This window comes from Cupressus sempervirens, chromosome 1, assembly GCF_028749045.1.
Source record: "Cupressus sempervirens isolate cs-2001-9-10 chromosome 1, ASM2874904v1, whole genome shotgun sequence".
Classification (NCBI taxonomy): Eukaryota; Viridiplantae; Streptophyta; class Pinopsida; order Cupressales; family Cupressaceae; genus Cupressus; species Cupressus sempervirens.
The window spans coordinates 664,576,908-664,594,126 of record NC_143118.1 but is presented as its reverse complement, the minus strand read 5'-3'; the positions used below and the strand labels follow the sequence as shown (position 1 = coordinate 664,594,126).

Below are 17,219 nucleotides of genomic sequence, written 5' to 3'. Positions count from 1 at the left end.
TGCCACCACCGCCTCTGCCACCTGCTCCTCTTGGAGGCACGAGTTCAGGACAGAGTTAGACGCTTTGTATATGATTTTTGATTCCCTGGCTATGTATCGATTGGTGTGCCAGCACCACATGTATCATTTTTGATCGATTGCACTCGAGTAGCACCCATTTTTGTACTGACCCATTCTTTTGATATATATATATATATATATATATATATATATATATATATATATATATATATATATATATATATATATATATATATATGAGATTTTGAGCCGAGTATTCTTGTGTACATGTCATTGTCTATTTTGTTTTACTTGATGTACATGAGATGTATGTTGTACTTAGATAGAACACATATATATGAACTGACATCTCACGTAGTGTTGCGTGTTTTTGCTTGACAGTCATAGGTATTTCGTTGAGGAGCATGAATCGACGAACCAAACTCTTGTGCAGCCGTAGAGGAATCTGATGTATGTGTAGTATGAACAGAATGACCATTGAATTGCGTGCTAATGCAAATGAAGTATGTAATGCAAGATTATGTTAAATGCAACCCTAGGTCTGGTTACCAAGCCTCGATGATTTATCATCACTGGATATAAAATAAAGCTGGTATATTATACAATTCCCACTGACATTGCAATCATGGAAATATGAATATAACATACATTATTGGTTTGTCAGGATTAAATGTAAGTATTTGAGGTACAAGAAGCCAGAATGACCAAAATATTTGTCCCTTTTAATGTAGCAAATTAACATAAGCATCAGAGCATAAACGCTAGGATGACCTCAATGTTGCTTGCATAACAGGCACACCAAACACACGGGAGATCCCTCTTATGCTAAGTACTCAGTATTCATTCTGTCCACAATGACCCTTGCATTTGTAACCTGAGACAGAAGTGTGCTAGATATACTCGCAGTGACCCGTACGTTCACTTAGCAAGACGAGTATCAGTATTTATTGTAGCATGAAGAGTTCACTCCAACAAACAAGGAGAAGAACCAATGTCGTTCGTATATTCATATAAAAGGAGTCGAGGTACACACGGCCATCCAATACAAGATGGAGGCTCTTATAGTGGACACCCCTCTTATAGGAATATATCAACTTATTGGAACTAAACCGCAAACAAAAAGCAAAGAAAAGATCATGCCCCTAGTCATTACTTCTCTAGTCGAAGATGACATCATCGAGTTGCTCGAGGAGATATGATAAAGCAAAAAAAAAAAAGCAAACAAAAGAAAAGCTCAACATATCCAAACAAGTATATCATTTTTTTGAATTCAATGTTTTCGAGATTGATGTCAAGTGTCAATGTCCAGAACATGTTTGAAAGAAATCTCTTCAATAGGGTGACAACAGTAGGCAAACACAGTCAGAATGACTGGTGACTGAGGTCAAAGAGGAATCTCCAAAGTGAAGAACCTAAGACAAACTGAGCGACAGTAGACAGACACAGCCAGGACAACTGGTGACTGACGTAAGAGATTTTCCATAAAGGAATCTGGAGACATGACTTAGCAACAGTAGATAGACATAGTTGAAACAACTGGTGACTGTTACAAAAGAGATTCTATGAGGAGAATCTTTAAAGAGAGTGACACTAGCAGTAGTAGGTAGATGCAGTCAGAATGACTGGCGACTGTCACGAAGGAGATTCTATGAGGAGAATCTCAAAAAGAGTGACACTAGCAACAATAGGCAGACACAGTGAGGACCACTAGTGACTGTCGCGAAGGAGATGCTATGAGAATCTCAAAAATAGTGACACTAAGGGGGAATGCCCTCGAGCTATGACAAGACTCAATCCATGGAATCATGAGCAGGAAGCAAGAAAGCGAAAGCAACTGTATAGAAAGCCAGAAGATGCACTGTAGGACAGAGCGTTGGGAACAAGAGGCGCCTGTTTACCAGGTTTTCACCTTCTTGGCAGGATTTCCTTTTTTTGCTACCATGATGCCTATTTCTAGGTTTTCACCAATGACACTTTTCTTGTTTTTCAATTTTTTTGTATTTTTCTCTTTTTGATTTTTTTTTTTGGTGTTACCAAGGTGCCTATTGCTAGGTTTTCACCAGGGTAACAATTTTTTTAGGACTTTTTCTGATTTTTAGGATTTTTGCAAAATTTCAGAACTTTTTTAGAGATTACTAGCTCTCAAGAAGGATTACCTTGATTTTGTTCTAGTGTCTAGCAAGGTGTAGGAAAATATGTAGTAGCAAGCTAGTGGATAAGCAAAGATGGAAAGGCAAAGAGTATGAAGCAATGAATGTTACCCTCAAGGAAAGTCTTCACAAGATTACCCAAGCTAGGGAAAAGGATATAACAATATGAGCTCATGGTCTAATGAAGGGTGTCACGTAAGTAATCCAAGAAAATGACCATGTCAAGAGATTGCTAAGAACTGAGTTTTCTTCTTTCTTTCATTGATCAAGACCAAAGGGTTAACTGAATAGGATAACAAAGTTTGTTATGGAGGTTATGAGTGAATGACTTCAGGAATGAGGACATCTAAAGGATAAGAAAGATCATGATAAGATTTCATGGATGGAAGAATTATGCATGACTCCTATTGTCATGTCCCCTTTTCAAATAATTAAAAAATAATAAACTTTGCTAAGGCAGGCAGGCTCCAAAAAGGTGAAGTTTCGGAAAAAGGGGCTAATCTTTGGAAACCAATGGACTAATAAATAAAAATTATTATTAAATTATATTTTATTAACCCCTCTTGGACGTGAGTTAGGGTTATGCCCTCTTTTAAGGGGTTTGGAGGCATTTTGGGCTCATTCCAGAACTTGATTTTTGCTAATTTTCTTGTTGTTCTTCAGAGGCTGCCAAACCTGTGGAGAAGGAGACCCAAGAATGGGAGTTTGCAGGTTTCTAGGAAGGCTAAGGACAGGAGTTTGAAGCCATTCCATGTGCATGCTCATAAAAAGTTTGCCTTTGTGCTGAATAGTGCCAATTTGTGGGTTTTCGGGGTTGTTTTTGGTTTGAGTTTGGTGTTTTCAGTTGAGTGTTTCATATCATTTTGGGTTGCTGCTTTATTTCAGACTTTAAGATGTTAAAATAGAGCTAAATATATGTATTGGGTCGTGATTAAACTTCTGAGATTGTTTATGAGTGTTTTTGTGGTGTTTCCGAGCATTGTGTGTTAATTTCGTGAGCCCGATTGAGCATAGTTTTGTCCTACATTTGTGAGTTGTTGTGTCAAGGCTATACAAATCTGGAAATGTCATTTTGTAGGCTATTATGCTGCTGAAATTTTTGTAAAAATGTCCATTCTCAGATTTATTAATAATTTGTGAAGTTGTGAAGTTTTTTTGGCACTAATTTGGACATACCCGATTTGGGTTTTATTGGGAAATTGGCAGATCTTTGTAATATTGGTTGTTTGATTTTAAAGATCTGATTTGAGGCTAGAAATACCATGCAAAATCAGTAAAGGGACATTACACCTATTTACCAGGTTTTCATCATGGTACTTATCCAAGGTCCCACAAGAAGTGGTTTCCACCATAGGATGGATTTATTTAAGGCGCTTGTTTCCAGGTTTTCACCAAGGCACATTTTTTTCTTTTTTTTTGGATTTTTAGAGTTTTTTGGAAAGAATTCAAGCCTTTCGCAAGTTATATAGCATTCCTATAAGAAAGATAAGTTATGATAAGCCAAAGCCATAGCAAGGTACACTCAAAGATGCTGATAAGGTAATGGAAGGGAGATAGGAAAATGAGAGGTAGATGGAGGATAAGGTTGTTGGTTTTGGAAGACTGAAACAAGCAAGGCTGGCAAGCAAGCATAAGATTTAGAGGATCTCATGAGGGTGGATGAGATATTAGGCAAGATCAGCATTGACACACACCTTGAAGGGTAGTGGAATGATGGAAGAAATATGGATGAGATAGATTGAGGCTTAGATATATGATGTAGCAAAGCCATTTTGGAGAGGGGTGGAGTAGAAGGTTTTGAAACCTTTTTAGGAAGACGTTGGGAAGGAGATGGAGTGGAATCTTTTGGAAGCTTAAATGTCAACTTTGATTTATTTTCAATATTCAAGTCCTTCAAAAGAGACTTGGGATTCCATATAGCTTTTGATTTTTCATTTGATGCTTTGGAATGCATTTCTTCAATAACAGATTTAAGAACCAATACTTTCTTTGGTTGAGCTCTTTGAATAGTGGACCTTTGTGGTCTCTTTTGCATATTTTCCTTCTTGACATTCACATGTCGATTAGGGGAGACAGTGAACTTTTGAGGATGGATTCATGCACTTGTGTTTGATTTGATCATCCAAATTTCTTCCAAAGGACTTGGGATTTATGGATGAATGAGGCCAATATGACTAGTTTAGATGGAAAGGTGGATGTGAAGAGTTCAAGTATGTGTATCTTTGTTGATCTTGGGGTAGGGTAGGAGGAACATGTAATGAGTTGAGCATGGAAGTAGGAGATAGAGGAACATAAGGTCCAAATATGGATGGAAGACTTGAAGGTTTTAGCTTAGATGGGTAGGGACCAAGGATAGATTTAGAAGATGTGAATGAACCATGAATATGGATATCAACATCTTTAGAGTGAGCAATATGACCAAAGTCATCAATAGATTTATGAGTAACTGTTATAGGAGCAATACCTTTGACATGAGTATTTAAAGCTTGAGCATAGTTTGGAAGTGAATGTAGCGAGGTAGAATAAGAGAGCGAGGGAACACTTTTCTCTTCAAAATGAATTTTGGGTAACATAGGAAAAGTATCCTTCTCTTGGTTTTTTGTAATCTCCTTAAGGATGGTGGAAGGAATATCTTGATCTTGCTTAGTATATGTGCATGACATGGGAGATGGAGGACTATGTGGCTCTTGAGATTGAGGCACGAGATCTTGGAAGACTTGAAAGGGGATGAAGGAATCTTGGTCTTGATCAACACTTGTTTCTTCATCATTTAAGTGGTCCTCTTGACATGAAACCAAATCCAAGGATAAGGGAGTATTTGAATCTGTATTCAAATATATTTCTGGAGGCTGCATAATAGGCTCTTGAAGAGACAATGGAGGGATAGTTGGAGTGGGGATAATAGGAGGAGCAACACATGGAGGTTTTGGATCTTTACTTTGTGTAGTATGGGAGAGGTTTGCAGCTAAGTCAAGATTAGCTTGAGTTTCCTTTAAAGGTAGTCCTTGAGGGTACACATAGTCAATTGGGGGAGTAGTGAGTTCTTTTGGTGAATATGTGTTGGAAAGATTGGACAATTTAGAAGGTGGATGTATGTTGGAGGAAGTAGAAGTTGTGTTTGAACCGTTACTAGACATGGTCTCATGAGGTTGATCCTTCTTGAGAGTAGAATCTTTAGTAGCTGAGAGCTTAGATTTTTGAATTATACCATTTTCAAAGAGATCTTGGATCTTGTTTTTCAACTCCTTACAATGGGAAGTTTTATGTAAATTATGTCTATGATAGACACAATAGTTACTCATAAAGGAAACTCCCGCCAAAGTGAGCTTAGGTAAAGTAATGAGTTTTTCTTCAAGAAGTTCTTCCAAGGTTAATTCATAAGATTTTCCCAAAGGTGTGAAATCATGCTTTGGTTTAGGTTCCCAAGGTTTGTTTTCAAAGATATTCCTAGATTTCTTGGGCATATGTGAGGTGTTCTCAGATGTCTTGGATTCAAGATCACAAGAATGTGATTTTTGGTTGTCATAGGAGAAAGGGAAAATTTCTCTCAAGGAGAATTTGTTCGATGACATGTTTTCATCTTCTTTTAGTCTGTGAAGTTGAGCGCTCATTGATTGGATTTGTTGCTTCATGTTTGCAATAAGTAGCTTTTCTTCCTCACTAGGAATATTGGATTTAGCACATTGGCTATTAGCCATTTTGATGTATTATGTTTCAAGTAGTGACAACCAAGTTTTAGAACATAAGTCAAGTTGCCATAGTCATAGACAATGACAAAAAGAAAAAGCTTAGACAAGGACCATACTAGAATGTAGTCTCAAAAAAGCAAGATAAGAGTGCAGTATACTAAGGTACGAATAGTCTGATTTGAAGGCTAGAACAACAAAAGATTATGACTATCATGACATAGAGTACAACAAGCACTAAAGGACAAGAGCAAGGTAACTGAGAGACAAGACTAGTTAAAGTATGGATCGCAAGTCATTAGCTAAGAAGGATGCCACTATTTGAGACTATTTTTAGATAGAGAACGATAAAAGGACGCAGAAAAGGGCAGCATGCAGATCACAGATAGCTAGATCAGACCAAAAGTGGAAATGCTAACACAAGATCTCGCGCAAGAAACCTTTATAGGCCGCATGAAGAAGTTTTACAAGCCGGGCGAAAAAGTTTTCATCTCGCGCAAAGGTTAGTGACAATCGTTTAATTTCGAGCGAAGAAGTTCGTAGGATCGCACGAAGATGCATAATAGCAATTCAATTTCGCGCGAGAAGCAAAATGATTTCGCGCAAGGAGCATATAATTTCACGCGAGACTAAAATGATTTCGCGCGAGAAGGAAGACCAGTTTTACAACAGCAACTGATTTTGACAAATTTTTTTGATCGTTTCAGTAACCAAGCAGATAAACAGGCACATAGAACAACAAGCAGATGATTTCAAGCACGTCTAAAAACAATGAGCAAGGGAAAAAGCAACCTTGCACATGAACAATCAAGTGACTTAGTTTGTGCTAATCCCTAGGAGAGCTATTTGTGTATGTTTTCAAAAGGTTTTGCAATCACGCATACATCCCTAGAAAATAAAAGTTGGCCTCTCTAAGGTTTCTAGTAATGGTTTGACTCTGCAACTTTTATGACTCACAGGGGTGACCTCCAATCCTGGCATAACGAGGTTTTGACACAGTCCGAGAACTGAATCTTCAAGAGCTACTAGGGAGATCTGACAACCCACAATGAACCACACCTGTGGAGATTTCTTCCACAAGGACATTTATCTAGCGGTTGTCACTACCACGTCAAAAATGGCTATTACCGCTCGAGGTTTCGTCAACGCAGTTTGCCCTGTAGAGGGATTGTCTGCTACGGTTAACCCTCTCTAAAGGTGACCGACTCACAATAGTGTACCACAAGGGGACTTAGCTTCCAGATTCAAGGTTTTGACACCTTTTCACTTTTAGCCTAATCAAAGCAGACAGATTAATTCGACACGTTAAACTAAGATTATCTCTTAAAGATCTATGATATCATCTCCTAGTGATCTATCAACCTCTCCAGAGAAAGGATGCCTTAATCAACAAGTTGAAGATTCATCTATTTGCAAAGATGCTCAAAGTATCCTCCCCACCTACAAGGAATCCGTCTTAGAGAGGAGTTTCACTAGGAACCCACTCCCTCAAGATCCACGAATAATGTTCATGGGGGCTTAATTGCTATGTGTGTACATATGTTAATTCCCGAAAGCAAATCTATCCAAAGGCAATAAAAAAGCACAAGGTGGTACACTTAATGCTTTAACTAATGCAAGGTGAGTCCAAAGATGTGGAACATTTAACCCCTCACACAAGCCAACACGAGTCCACAACTTAGAAACTAGTGAGTTCTAAAAAGCACAAAAGGGTTGCCTAGTGGAGCATTTAACGCTTCTTTCCTGTAGACCCCTCCCCTTTAACGTGGTGCTGATCTTGCAACCACAGGGTGGAATGAGGGGCCGACAGATTAGCGAGTCTAATAACCCAAGATAACTAATTAGATCTATCACTAGTAACTAAGCCTGCTAGATGAAACTAATAGAGATCACAACCTAGTATCAAATTATGCATGTGTTGTAAAATGAGAACATGGAAGGAAATACACACAAGCTTGACACAAGAGATGTTCGTTTTAGCTCCAAATGAAGGATTATTAGTCGAAGAGAATTACCTGGTAATCCTCGCAACGCGCTTAGTAGATGTTTTACTTGTTTTTAGAAACTTTATCACGCTTTTCCAATTGTCCTACAAACCGCTGTTATGCTGCAAAAAAAATTAGAAAAATGGAAATAAAGATGCTTAAGAGAAAACATGTTAGTGAAAATTGAAGCTTAACTATGGGAAAATAAAATTTAACTTTTTTTGTTCATTTTTATACCCATAAAAAAGCTTAGAAAATACTAAAACCTATGAAAACATCAAAAATCAAAATTTGTTTTATACTTTTTTTTTCTTTTTTTTTTTACATTATTTATTTGGAAAATTGGAAAAAAGCTGTCTTTTGTATCGCTATTCCAAAAAAAATAGAAAACACAAAAAAACCAGAAATAGTGAGCAGTTAGCAGAAAAACCAGAAACAGTGAGCAGTTAGCAAAAAAACCAGAAACAGTAAGCAGTTAGCAGAAAAACCAGAAAACACAAAAATCAATGCAAAAATAGCCTCTGTCAGTAGAGTCTCGCGTGAAATTTCTGACAAAGCCACGCGAAGTTATTTTTTGTCTCGCGCGAAACTGTTCAGGGCCTGTGCGAAATTATTTTCGGCCCGCGCGAAGAAACAAGATGCCACACAAAGTTTCGCGCGGCCAAGAGCTTTCTCGCACCATACAGAAAGAATCTTCACACGAAGATTCTAGATCCTTGCGCGAAAATGAACAGTCTTGTGCGAAGATTCCTTAATCTGTACGGAACTGTACGGACATAAAACATGAAAATGATTAAAAAAATGCAGAAAGAGGCCAGAAAAGTTGATTTTCTCAGCCCCACTGTGGGTGCCAAAAATGTATGCGTGAATATGTGGCCTCTGCTAACACACACACTTCAACACGGTCTTTATTTGCGGATTCATCTCGAAATGAACATTGGATTGTTCATCCGAAAATCAGCCGACAAAGCGACCTGTTGCCTTCTATCTAAAGGGAATTGCTTGTCAGATATCCTCAGATTCGAGGTGTTTAAGCAACCAGACCCTGTAAGAACGAAGGATTTGAAAAGAAGATGAAACTAATCTATATGAGAATGCAGATTAATCTAGAATGGAGTATGCATGTTTAATCTAAAAACATGTAAAGGAAAGCTATGCTAAAATGTATGCATATTAAATCTATATGAAAATTAAACTAGAAAATGAATATGAAAGTAGGGAGCTTAAATGAATGCACAATCCAACAGCAATTCGATGCAAATTCTCATTCAACCTCCTCTAAAATGAAGAGATGAGGGTCTCTTAAATAGACTTTCTTGGAATCCATCAACGGTTGAGATCGATTTCAATCAACGGTCAAGATTAAAGGTGAAGTTCAGTCATAAAGGAAGATTCCCAAATTAAAGGGAGTTAACTAATTTAATTTGAGTAGAAAAAAGAGTTAACTGATTTAATTTGAGTAGACAAAGGAGTTAACTGATTTAACTCATTTTTGATCAATAGTGAATTGGAAATTCCCTTTTTTGAATTGACGAGAGATTTTGGTGAAATATTTAATTTAATAAAATGAGATATGCTCTCATAATTACCTTTTCTATTTAATTAAATAATCTTTTAATTAATTAGAGACACTTTTCTTATTTAATTAAATAACTTCATTTAATTAATTAGGAATGGCTTCCCATTTAATTAAATAACTTTGTTTAATTAATTAGAAGTAAGTACTCCATTTAATTAAATAATTTTCTTTAATTGCTTAGAAATACCTTTCCCATTTAATTAAATAATTATATTTAATTAATCAAGATAGGCGTATTTATTAAATTAAATAAATTTAATTCCATAGTACATTAGCCTTAAGATATTATTTAATTTAATTAAAGTATAAATACTTAGTAATTAAATAAAATATTAATCAATAGGTTTAATGTGACTAATATGAGTAAATACTATAGGAATTAAATAATAAGCATGATGAATGCAGATTAGGGTTTTCTGCATCTGACAATTAAGTCAAGTAGCAAGTAGTAGAATAAGAAGTTGCCTAATGGAATAGGACTTTAGGATTGATTAGAAATAGACTAGAATTGGTTGAGATGGTAATGAGCCAATTTTGGGGTAATACAGGCCTGACTAAATTTTTTTTCGTTTTCGAACAACTGAAATGTCAAAGTGATCCATTGAAACTTTGATACTAATCAGAATCAGAATCGAGAACTGAAACAATCATTTAGAACTTATTTTATCACTTACTTGCAAACTGTGACTTTTTGCTAACAAGGCCTGTCGGCTGGCTTTAAAAACTGACTTGAACATCTGATCGGGATCTTAAATTAGACACATCGATTCTTTGTTCCTCACACTTCCACCCTGTCGAATCTCATCTCATGACGAATTCGAGGTCAAAAGATATTGATCGTCGAAGTTGCCTTTCAGAATTCCTTGCAAGTAAACATGTTAGAAAACCACAAAATGGGTTCATATTTGGCTTAAAAAATTTGGCAAACTGACACTTGAGAAAACAAAAACTGGGACGTTGGTTCACTGTCATGAGGAGAATATGGATCTGCAATTTGGGCTCATGAGGAGTAACAGGACACATTTGGCAAGCGGTCAAAGTGGTATACTTCAAATTTGCAAACTGGAGACAATGGCAGAAAAGCATTTTTTGCAAATGGAATTGACCTGGGAAAGTGAGCAGATGGATTTATCAAAACTTAAAAATTGGCACACTTAAAGTATTTTCAGAGTACAACACAGTGGTACAATCCATTTGATCTTACCAATCACGGGATCAAAGTTATGACATCACGAACAGGGGTACTAACAAATATGCACTTCTTGACACCAAAAAAAAGTTGCAAGTTGCATTTGAAATCACAATTGATCAAACAGATTCATCATAAGCTCAAACTTGAAACGTAGAAAGTCTCTGACATCCAAAATGCAATTCTCGCCTTTGTTAGGGAAATGCGAGAATTGCCTTGGGTCAGTGGAGAGAAGGTACTCTACTTCCTCAGAGCACTAGATTTTTTGTTTACCAAAAATCAGATTAAACCTCAAGGAAATTGCCCTCAAACCAATCAGAAAATTAGAATTAATATATGATATTATTATTTTTTTAATCAAATCTTACAAGCTTTAAATATGTCATTTATTTCTTTGCTATAAATTAATTAGGAAAAGAAAATGTGAGAAGATTAGTTCTCTCCCCGACTAATAATAATCCATACACTTATCTAAACAGTCATGTCCACCCAACATTAAACAAAATAATTAAAAATAAATAAAAAAATACCATAATCAAACCAATAAAAGTATTGTCTATTAAATACTACTCAAATAGTATTTTCTGTAGGAGGGAAGATAACTTCCACTAAGAAAGTACTGTCTGCAGGGTTCTGGTTTTGAAGTACTAACCCTATTTGAAGGTCTCTCTCCTCAATTATATGCGGTAGAATATCGATTCCAATCTATATATCAGTGAAAATAGCGCAGATCAGATGGGTTGGAGAGCTTTATTGGCCGGTGAGAAGATTTCTTCAGGCCGGTTTTGACGTTGAAAAAAACACCATCCTGCTACAGAAATCTTCGAGTCAAATTTCAGAGAAAAAAAGGAATATTGAGAGACGACTTAAAATTAATGCAAACAATATGGAAAAGGTACAAGAATTGATGAGATTAATAGCAAAGAATGGGAGTGATGGTAAAGGGCGTATAATTTCAGTGCAACAGGTCGAAGCAATTCGAAAACACTGAAGTCAAAACTAAGAGCTCAAAAATATAGTGAAGATTTATGCAAAATCAAAGCATCCTTGGAAAATTCGATAAAGATGAGGATCAAGCTGTTCAATGAGTGTTGCGAGCATTTGGACGAGGTTCTGTATAAAATTTTCTTTAAAGGTTAATAGAATGTTAACTCTCTTGTGAAGCTCCGTTTTTATTAGGTTGCCGCGAATTAGTCCTCTATGATTCACTTTTATGCCTGAGAGCGTGATTATAATATGCATTTACCCTCTTCACCGTTTTGCAGAGGCATACATAGGAAATGTATGTTTTAGATTGATGGAGAGTTATTTTAATATTTCAAAAACTTATTTGTTTAGGAGGATATGCAGTAGGTTTCATTGGCAATGTACTATGTAGACTGATGGAGGGCTTTTTTGCAATGTATATTTTGAGTACGTTTCGAGAAGGGCTCATTAACTTATGATAATGCATTTTTGGATAGATGGATGACTTCTTTCTCAATTTTGATGTCCAGGGATTTCGCTTCTGTAGATGTTACGGTTCATGAATATACTGTAGCGGTTTTATCTATTCACTATTACAACCCGGCCTTGTCGGTTGGGGCATGCCATACCTAGATTTGGATGTGGTTGTACATTTAGTATTGCCTCTAGGATTTTGAACTTCGTTTTCCACTATAAAGTCCTCACGAGTTTCCATTTAAGCTAATTCCATTTTGATAACACTTATTATTATTATTATTTTTTTAAATCTTCTTTTAATGCGGGTTAATTTGCTCAATTTTTTTTGGGCTGGATTCGGGTCCGCACAAAAATTTTTAAAAATTAAATATTAAATATATGTATGTATGTATGTATGTATGTATCTGCAACAAATAAGTTCATACACTACTATTCTAATATAAAGCAATTTAGCAAAATACACCACCATATAAATGTTTCGGTTCAAAAACTTTAAAACTTCAATGTCAACAATACTAATCAGTATGCAGTCATAGACTCATATGTGATCAAATATCAATGTGTCATCAAAAATCATCTAATAACATCCAGATCAAGCCAATAAACAGGGACGAGCTCCTTCCAACAGGGACCAGACCAAGCCAACAACAAACATACGCGTCCAAATTGCCGCTGCCAAATATCCCAAACTATGGATGAAAAACGTGGGTTGCAATATGGAAAAATCCCAAACAGTGTTGTTTTAGGTTTTAATATGTAAATCGCTACCTAAAAGTAAGTTGACAAGTCTATAAGATGATGTGGCCTCGAAATTTGCCCAAATTCGTTTCACATTCCTCCCAGGCTCCGCTGATGGCAACCAAATTCGCTCAAAATTCCTCCGAATTTGACCAGGGTTTGAAACTACGAATTTATAGGGAATTTTGATGGTAACAGGTGAATTTGTAACAATTTCAAAATGACTTCGAATTTGAGCGAATCGAATGTCAAATTTCCTGGTTTTTGAGTGAATATGGTAACTTAGCTAATTGCAAATGTTTTCATGAAGACTCAGAGCAATAATAGCAATTTATTTGTTTAATTGTTTCTTGTTTTTTCAGTGAGTCTATATGTTCTTCTTTCTGAGAGAATTTGATGGATAAATATGAAGGGTGGATTCACTTATGCTACTTCTGTGCATGTTTACAAAACGTAAGTCGATAATGTTTTTGATGTTTTCAAGGTATTGATGGTTGTCTTAATAACTTCTCATTGTTGTCATCAAGACATTTGTTTTTGACATTTGTTATTAAATGTGAACTGATTACCATGCATTATGCTTTTCTCATCATTAGTGTTGCAAGCTTTGGATTCCAACTGTTAAGACAATGTATTGCTTTACTTGTGATGAAATTAGAAGTTCAAAGTATGGTGTACATGCCTAGAATTGGAATTGCCGAAGCTAATCCAAATACAAAAATAGGAAAATGGTTCGGTTGTCTAATCATTAAGGTATTTTGACCTATTTATATTTAAGCAATGTGCCCAACTCACCAAGTTTTTGGGATAGGGAAGAGAAAGGACCGGGGATGTGTTTGTAGGAAACGATTCTCAAAACTGTCTTGAATAATCCAAGTAAGATGTGATGGTTGCAAATGAACATTTGTTTCTCTAGCTTTTACCACCATTGCTTTCACTTGAGTTGGCCTAATGGTTCAGCTTGTACTCTTGAAAAAGAGGTCACAACTTCCAGTCTTGCAGGGAGCTAGGGTATGTTTATCTCACATTCTAAGTACAGTTAGTTACCTCCTGTTGATATATTTATTATACATTCACATAATTAATTATAAGTTTGTCAATATTGTGGGAACTAAAATATTTTATTAGTTGTACATATGTTAAGTTGTTACCTGGCTTGTAGTGGTAGCTGCAATGTAAGATATTGAGCTCATAGAGCTCATTTCCTTGCAATCTCCGACAACCATTCCCATTTTGGAGAAAATTTAACTAGCAATTTTGAGCAGTTGGTCGAGGGGGCTGAGATACATTCTGTTGAAGGTGAGGGTAACCTCTTTTTGGAACCTTCCAATTTGAGGGCTCGATATGATGCTGCAATGGATTGCAGTCACCTGATTATGCCCTATTCTGTGCCCAATTGAGCAGCTTTCTGAATAAGATGGCATAGAATGTCCTTTATCTAATCTTTCATTCCTAGTCAATTTACACGCAGAAATCTTTGTTCTAAGGTTCTCTTTCACTCTGATCAGAAGATTCATCCTCACTACTGTTGCCTTGCTGTTTAACAGGAAAACTTGGCGCCAAGCTTCCAAAGTTCATCCAAGGGCTCTAAGTACATTTTCAGGCCCACACACACTAGTTCTGATATCTACAGGCTCATCTTATTCATTGTTCTGATGTTTTCCATGCATGATTCCATTGTTGTGTTTGGTGTTGTTCTCTTATTCATGGTCATGTCTATTATTCTGCATGACATTGTGGGGGATTCATTACATTTCGATGGTTGTGTGAAAATATAAGTGAATCAAATATAATATAACTTAAATGGACATGTCTCTGAATGATGTGGGAGCTAATATTAGTGTGGTCAAAGTCTCACTTCATGTGTTGGAAAGCAGTGAACGTTGTGGGTTCCTTACATGTATTTATGGAATGATGTAAGCAGTTTGGGGTTAAAGCAAATCTCTGCTCCAAGCCTTTCTCTAGCCAATCAAAGGGTGTTGCAACTTCTGTAATAGAGTTTGCTTTATTGTTTGTCATAAGATCATCATATTTCAATGTTAAATTAGCACACAGAGTAGGGAAGCTTCTAAATGAGTTATTCTGTGAGTATCCCTGAAGTAGTTCCCAACAAAGTGCACTCTAAGATGTTATTTTGATTCCTAGAATATCCTCTCCTCAACAGCTCATTGTTGATTTGAGTGACAAGAAATCAGACAAAGAAGTTGTTTATTTGAGTGACAAGGAATCAGACAAATAAGCATGGATTCCTAGTCTTAATAATAACAACAAACTCTCTTACTACCTAAGTTGCAAATTGACTCAAACCAGCTATAGTTTTTGAAGTCATAAAATCCTCACAATTTGTGAGTATAGGAATCTTGTCAATATTTTCCTAAGAAAAGAGGAGAGACCTGATAGTGAAGCTGATGATTATGACAAGTGTCATAATGAAGCCTTGCCGATTCTGAAATTATGTTGCCAGAAATGTGACGGCTGACAACATAATGTTGAGTGATTCTGTGATGAGAGCTTAGTTTATCTCACACATGGGAGTAGCCATGGTGAACATCATGTTGAGTGGAACTGTAATGCTATGATGGTGAGAGAATCCATGATAAAGTTTTGCTTCTAACACATATGGCTGTAGCCATTGTGTTTTGCCATGTTGAGAGACTCCATGAATTAAAAATCTGTAAATGATGTCTTCTTTGTTAAGAGGGAGTGTTGGTGTTTTGTAGCAGCCGGAGACATAAATATACCTGCGAAGGTTTTGCAATCCCCTTGTTGATATTTACCTTGTTCTTAAGCTTTTTCATTTCAGCTATGTTGGGCCATACTTTCATACTTATGTTCCATCCTTGCCTTGCAGTGTTTTTATTCTACTTGTGTATCAAGTCCATTTACTTTCTGCCTGCTATGGGTTGTTATTGCCATCCGAGCTTGTTTTGAAGCCGTTGATTATGGTCAACAATTCATTTTATCTCCACCAGTTATACCTGCCTTACCGTCTTTACATATGAAGCATCAGAAGTGAAATGACTCTCATCTCACTGTCACTATCATCAATGAATTACCACCAGGCTTTAAGTTCAATGGAGTCAACCATGCGTGCTGGTAGTGGTTATGCTGTGGCTGTCTACCTCTTTCATCCATTCTTATTGTTCCATTTAAAAGGTTTGATTAGAGCTCGAGACCGCGTGTTTGTTCATATTTTGATTGGTATAAAGAGTAACTGCCATCATGTGTTAATGATTCAACAAACTCTGACTTCTTGGATTCCTACCGTTGCGGTCTTTTGGGTGGTGTGATGTAAAGACGAAGTTTAATGGATGCGGTTACAATTCAAGATGGTGGTGTAACTTTATAGTGATGGTGTGAGAACTGTTTGAATGTCTTTGATTCTATCATCACGAAATTTGGCTTAATGCATTTTAATGAGTGCTACAAAATTCATTGTTTTTGCTTACTGTTGTGTTTGTTAAGATTGTGATGAATGATCTGTGTTTTGATCATTCTTGATGCGATGATCATTTATGCTTTGTAATCTGTGAAATACAGATGGTGATGTTCATATTGAGAACGCTAAGCAGGCTATGCTCAAGCTGTGCTAAGGCTTCAATTGTTTATTATTAAGAGTTAACAATCCTGGGTAGATTATTTCTTCTGATTTAGCTTGTGAACATTGTATTCAGTTTAACATTTCAATAAAGGATCGAGTTTTTTTTGTGGCTGGCTTTTTCATCCTCAAGTGGAGAAGTTTCCCAGGATAAATAATTGTGTCATCTGTACTTGCTTGATTTTGTGTTTCTGAATATTGCATTTCTTGCATTCTCGTTCAAAATTTAACGTACGGCATCCTTCAAAATTTGAAATTGCATGTTTGCATCCTCCTTTTTCCTTAAACAATTGATAGCTTTAAGAAAATAAGAGTCATTTGAACATGTGACTATGATATTGTTGAGTGATTAATCTTTAATATTGGTTCACCCATCCATGATGATAGAGCAACCATCTCTTATCCGAGCTTGCCTCATTTTTTTATCATAAATTATTCTCTATTAAGAAGGGCAGTGTGTAAGTTATGTTTTCAAGGGGGCAAATGGTTGATCAACAAAATAACATCTTTTAACATCTTTCTGAAATAGGGAGAACATACCATATTAAATGTTATATCACGAGCATAAAAAAGATTGAAAAATTCAGCCATCTCTTGTAACTGTGCATTGAATAATCCTACAATATTAGTAGCTCTTTGGAGGTAAAAGTATAACCCTCCCCCTTTTGACTCTTACCATCTATGGTTTGGGCAGGCAATGTCACACTAGGTTGCACAATCCAGATTGGAATTTTCTTATTTACTGCCTCCCCCTTTATGTGCAGCCTAATCAACATAGTCTTCTCAACTACAATAGATTTCTACAACATTTTACCCTTAGTCCATTTACA

General features: G+C 36.3%; 1 long non-coding RNA gene across 2 annotated transcripts; it reads left to right on the top strand.

Annotated features, from left to right (window-relative positions):
* The first annotated feature begins 12,505 nt into the window (after nt 1-12,505).
* Nucleotides 12,506-16,544, top strand: LOC149579638 (uncharacterized). Of its 2 annotated transcripts, none has more exons than XR_016359460.1 (3): nt 12,506-12,989; nt 13,154-13,244; nt 16,332-16,544. It is a non-coding gene; the product is annotated as an uncharacterized LOC149579638 (long non-coding RNA). The 2 variants fall into 2 exon arrangements; XR_016359414.1 differs by having other exon boundaries at nt 14,339-16,544.
* Nucleotides 16,545-17,219: the final 675 nt, after the last annotated feature.